We start from the raw sequence: 5570 nt of genomic DNA, 5'->3' as shown, positions 1-5570 counted from the left end.
TGATCGACCTCTCCTGACTCAAAAAAATAGGGCCAGAGGGCCTTGCTGAACTACAAGTAGCCGCAAGCAAAGCCGCAACCTCAATACACACAGGGCTAATTAAGGCCTACCTAGGATCCTTCGCCCTCTCCATCCTGGTAATAATCCTAATAACACACAGACTCACTAATGGCCCCTAACATCCGCAAATCCCATCCCCTACTAAAAATAATCAACAACTCCCTAATCGACCTACCCGCCCCCTCCAACATCTCTGCCTGATGAAACTTCGGCTCCCTTCTAGCCATCTGCTTAGCCACACAAATCCTAACAGGCCTGCTACTAGCCATACACTACACCGCAGACACTTCACTCGCCTTCTCCTCAGTAGCTCACACATGCCGAGACGTCCAGTACGGATGGCTCATCCGCAACCTCCACGCCAACGGTGCTTCGCTCTTCTTTATCTGCATCTACTTACACATCGGACGAGGCCTCTACTACGGCTCCTACCTATACAAAGAAACCTGAAACACAGGAGTAATCCTCCTACTCACCCTAATAGCAACTGCCTTCGTAGGGTATGTCCTACCATGAGGACAAATGTCATTCTGAGGGGCCACCGTAATCACCAACCTATTCTCAGCCATCCCGTACATTGGGCAAACTCTAGTAGAATGAGCCTGAGGAGGATTCTCAGTAGACAATCCAACCTTAACCCGATTCTTCGCCATCCACTTCCTACTGCCCTTCCTAATTGCAGGAATCACCCTAGTCCACCTAACCTTCCTACACGAATCAGGCTCAAATAACCCACTAGGAATCGTATCAGACTGCGACAAAATCCCATTCCACCCATACTTCTCCATTAAAGACAGCTTAGGGCTTACCCTAATAATCACCCCTCTAATAGCACTAACCCTATTTTCACCGAACCTCCTGGTTCTTGGAATCCTAGTTGGGAGTGGTTGGCCACATGAGATGTACAGGATTTTTACCTGTGATTTAGTCTTGACAAGGCTATGTAATTGGTTTACTAACGTCTCATAAGAAAGAAGCATGAGCGGTTAATGCAGTTGGCTTGAAACCCATCCCCAGTGGTGCAAGTGCACTCTCTGAACTCACTGAAGTGCATCCCCAGTGGTGCCAGTGCACTCTCTGCACTCACTGCACTGCATCCCCAGTGGTGCCAGTGCAATCTCTGGACTCACTGCAGAGCATCCCCAGTGGTGCCAGTGCACTCTGTGGACTCACTGTAGTGCATCCCCAGTGGTGCCAGTGCACTCTCTGGACTCACTGCACTGCATCCCCAGTGGTGCCAGTGCAATCTCTGGACTCACTGCACTGCATCCCCAGTGGTGCCAGTGCACTCTCTGGACTCACTGCACTGCAGCACCAGTGGTGCCAGTGCACTCTCTGGACTCACTGCACTGCATCCCCAGTGGTGCCAGTGCACTCTCTGGACTCACTGCACTGCATCCCCAGTGGTGCCAGTGCGCTCTCTGGAGTCACAGCACTGCATCCCCAGTGGTGCCAGTGCACTCTCTGGACTCACTGCACTGCATCCCCAGTGGTGCCAGTGCACTCTCTGGACTCACTAAACTGCATCACCAGTGGTGCCAGTGCACTCTCTGGACTCACTGCACTGCATCCCCAGTGGTGCCAGTGCAATCTCTGGACTCACTGTACTGCATCCCCAGTGGTGCCAGTGCACTCTCTGGACTCACTGCAGTGCATCCCCAGTGGTGCCAGTGCACTCTCTGGACTCACTGCACTGCATCCCCAGTGGTGCCAGTGCACTCTCTGGACTCACTGCAGTGCATCCCCAGTGGTGCCAGTGCACTCTCTGCACTCACTGCACTGCATTCCCAGTGGTGCCAGTGAAGTCTCTGGACTCACTGCACTGCATCCCCAGTGGTGCCAGTGCACTCTCTGGACTCACTGAACTGCATCCCCACTGCTGCCAGTGCACTCTCTGGACTCACTGCACTGCATCCCCAGTGGTGCCAGTGCACTCTCTGGACTCACTGCACTGCATCCCCAGTGGTGCCAGTGCACTCTCTCGAGTCACTGCACTACATCCCCAGTGGTGCCAGTGCACTCACTGGACTCACTTTACTGCATCCCCAGTGGTGCCAGTGCACTCTCTGGACTCACTTCACTGCATCCCCAGTGGTGCCAGTGCACTCTCTGGACTCACTGCACTGCAGGCCCAGTGGTACCAGTGCACTCACTGGACTCACTGTACTGCATCACCAGTGGTGCCAGTGCACTCTCTGGACTCACTGCACTGCATCCTCAGTGGTTCCAGTGCATTCACTGGACTCACTGTACTGCATCTCCAGTGGTGCCAGTGCAGTCTCTGGACTCACTGCACTGCATCCCCAGTGGTGCCAGTGAGCTCTCTGGACTCACTGCTCTGCATCCCCCGTGGTGCCTGTGTACTCACAGGATTCACTGCACTGCATCCCCAGTGGTGCTTGTGCACTCTCTGGACTCACTACAGTGCATCCGCAGTGGTGCCAGTGCACTCTCTAGACTCACTGAAGTGCATTCTCAGTGGTGCCAGTGCACTCACTGGGCTCACTGAAGTGCATCCCCAGTGGTGCCAGTACACTCACTGGACTCACTGCACTGCATCCCCAGTGGTGCCAGTGCACTCTCTGGACTCACTGCACTGCATCCCCAGTCGTGTCAGTGCACTCTCTGGACTCACTGTAGTGCATCCCCAGTGGTGCCAGTGCACTCTCTGGACTCACTGCAGTGCATCCCCAGTGGTGCCAGTGCACTCTCTGCACTCACTTCACTGCATCCCCAGTGGTGCCAGTGCACTCTCTGGACTCACTGCACTGCATCCCCAGTGGTGCCAGTGAAGTCTTTGGACTCACTGCACTGCATCCCCAGTGTTGCCAGTGCACTCTGTGGAGTCACTCAAGTGCATCCCCAGTGGTGCCAGTGCACTCTCTGGACTCACTGCACTGCATGTCCAGTGGTGCCAGTGCACTCCCTGGACTCACTGTACTGCATCCCCACTGGTGCCAGTGCACTATGTGGACTCACTGCACTGCATCCCCAGTGGTGCCAGTGCACTCTCTGGACTCACTGCACTGCATCCCCAGTGGTGCCAGTGCACTGTCAGGACTCACTGCAGTGTATCGCCATTGGAGCCGGTGCAGTCTCTGGACTCACTGCACTGCATCCCCAGTGGTGCCAGTGCACTGTCTGGACTCACTGCAGTGCATCCCCAGTGGTGTCAGTGCACTCTCTGGACTCACTGTACTGCACCCCCAGTGGTGCCAGTGCACTCACTGGACTGATTGCACTGCATCCCCAGTGGTGCCAGTGCGCTCTCTGGACTCACTGCACTGCATCCCCAGTGGTGCCAGTGCACTCACTGGACTCACTGCACTGCATCACAGGTGGTGCCAGTGCACTCTCTGGACTCACTGCAGTGAATCCCCGGTGGTGCCAGTGTACTCTCTGCAGTCACTGCACTGCATCCCCAGTGGTGCCAGTGCACTCACTGGACTCACTGGACTGCATCCCCAGTGGTGCCAGTGAACTCTCTGGACTCACTGCACTGCATCCCCAGTGGTGCCAGTGAGCTCTCTGGACTCACTGCTCTGCATCCCCCGTGGTGCCTGTGTACTCACAGGATTCACTGCACTGCATCCCCAGTGGTGCTTGTGCACTCTCTGGACTCACTACAGTGCATCCGCAGTGGTGCCAGTGCACTCTCTAGACTCACTGAAGTGCATTCTCAGTGGTGCCAGTGCACTCACTGGGCTCACTGAAGTGCATCCCCAGTGGTGCCAGTACACTCACTGGACTCACTGCACTGCATCCCCAGTGGTGCCAGTGCACTCTCTGGACTCACTGCACTGCATCCCCAGTCGTGTCAGTGCACTCTCTGGACTCACTGTAGTGCATCCCCAGTGGTGCCAGTGCACTCTCTGGACTCACTGCAGTGCATCCCCAGTGGTGCCAGTGCACTCTCTGCACTCACTTCACTGCATCCCCAGTGGTGCCAGTGCACTCTCTGGACTCACTGCACTGCATCCCCAGTGGTGCCAGTGAAGTCTTTGGACTCACTGCACTGCATCCCCAGTGTTGCCAGTGCACTCTGTGGAGTCACTCAAGTGCATCCCCAGTGGTGCCAGTGCACTCTCTGGACTCACTGCACTGCATGTCCAGTGGTGCCAGTGCACTCCCTGGACTCACTGTACTGCATCCCCACTGGTGCCAGTGCACTATGTGGACTCACTGCACTGCATCCCCAGTGGTGCCAGTGCACTCTCTGGGCTCACTGCACTGCATCCCCAGTGGTGCCAGTGCACTGTCAGGACTCACTGCAGTGTATCGCCATTGGAGCCGGTGCAGTCTCTGGACTCACTGCACTGCATCCCCAGTGGTGCCAGTGCACTGTCTGGACTCACTGCAGTGCATCCCCAGTGGTGTCAGTGCACTCTCTGGACTCACTGTACTGCACCCCCAGTGGTGCCAGTGCACTCACTGGACTGACTGCACTGCATCCCCAGTGGTGCCAGTGCGCTCTCTGGACTCACTGCACTGCATCCCCAGTGGTGCCAGTGCACTCACTGGACTCACTGCACTGCATCACAGGTGGTGCCAGTGCACTCTCTGGACTCACTGCAGTGAATCCCCGGTGGTGCCAGTGTACTCTCTGCAGTCACTGCACTGCATCCCCAGTGGTGCCAGTGCACTCACTGGACTCACTGGACTGCATCCCCAGTGGTGCCAGTGAACTCTCTGGACTCACTGCACTGCATCCCCAGTGGTGCCAGTGCACTCTCTGGACTCACTGCAGTGCATCCCCAGTGGTGCCAGAGCACTCTCTGGACTCACTGCACTGCATCCCCAGTGGCGTCAGTGCACTCTCTGGACTCACTGAAGTGCATCCCCAGTTGTGCCAGTGCACTCTCTGGACTCAATGCACTGCATCCCCAGTGGTGCCAGTGCACTCTCTGGACTCAGTGCAGTGCATCCCCATTGGTGCCAGTGCAATCTCTGGACTCACTGTAGTGCATCCCCAGTTGTGCCAGTGCACTCTCTGGACTCAATGCACTGCATCCCCAGTGGTGCCAGTGCACTCTCTGGACTCACTGCAGTGCATCCCCAGTGGTGCCAGAGCACTCTCTGGACTCACTGCACTGCATCCCCAGTGGTGTCAGTGCACTCTCTGGACTCACTGCAGTGCATCCCCAGTGGTGCCAGTGCACTCTCTGGACTCACTGTACTGCATCACCAGTGGTGCCAGTGCACTCTCTGGACTCACTGCACTGCATCCCCAGTGGTGCCAGTGCACTCTCTGGACTCACTGCACTGCAGCCCCGGTGGTGCCAGTGCAATCTCTGGACTCACTGCACTGCATCCCCAGTGGTGCCAGTGCACTCTCTGGACTCACTGTAGTGCATCCCCAGTTGTGCCAGTGCACTCTCTGGACTCAATGCACTGCATCCCCAGTGGTGCCAGTGCACTCTCTGGACTCACTGCACTGCATCCCCAGTGGTGCCAGAGCACTCTCTGGACTCACTGCACTGCATCCCCAGTGGTGTCAGTGCACTCTCTGG

The sequence above is a fragment of the Anser anser genome, assembly GCF_964211835.1.
Source record: "Anser anser genome assembly, contig: HAP1_SCAFFOLD_34, whole genome shotgun sequence".
Lineage (NCBI taxonomy): Eukaryota > Metazoa > Chordata > Aves > Anseriformes > Anatidae > Anser > Anser anser.
The sequence above is the reverse complement of the archived record's forward strand: the minus strand, read 5'-3'. Positions refer to the sequence as shown.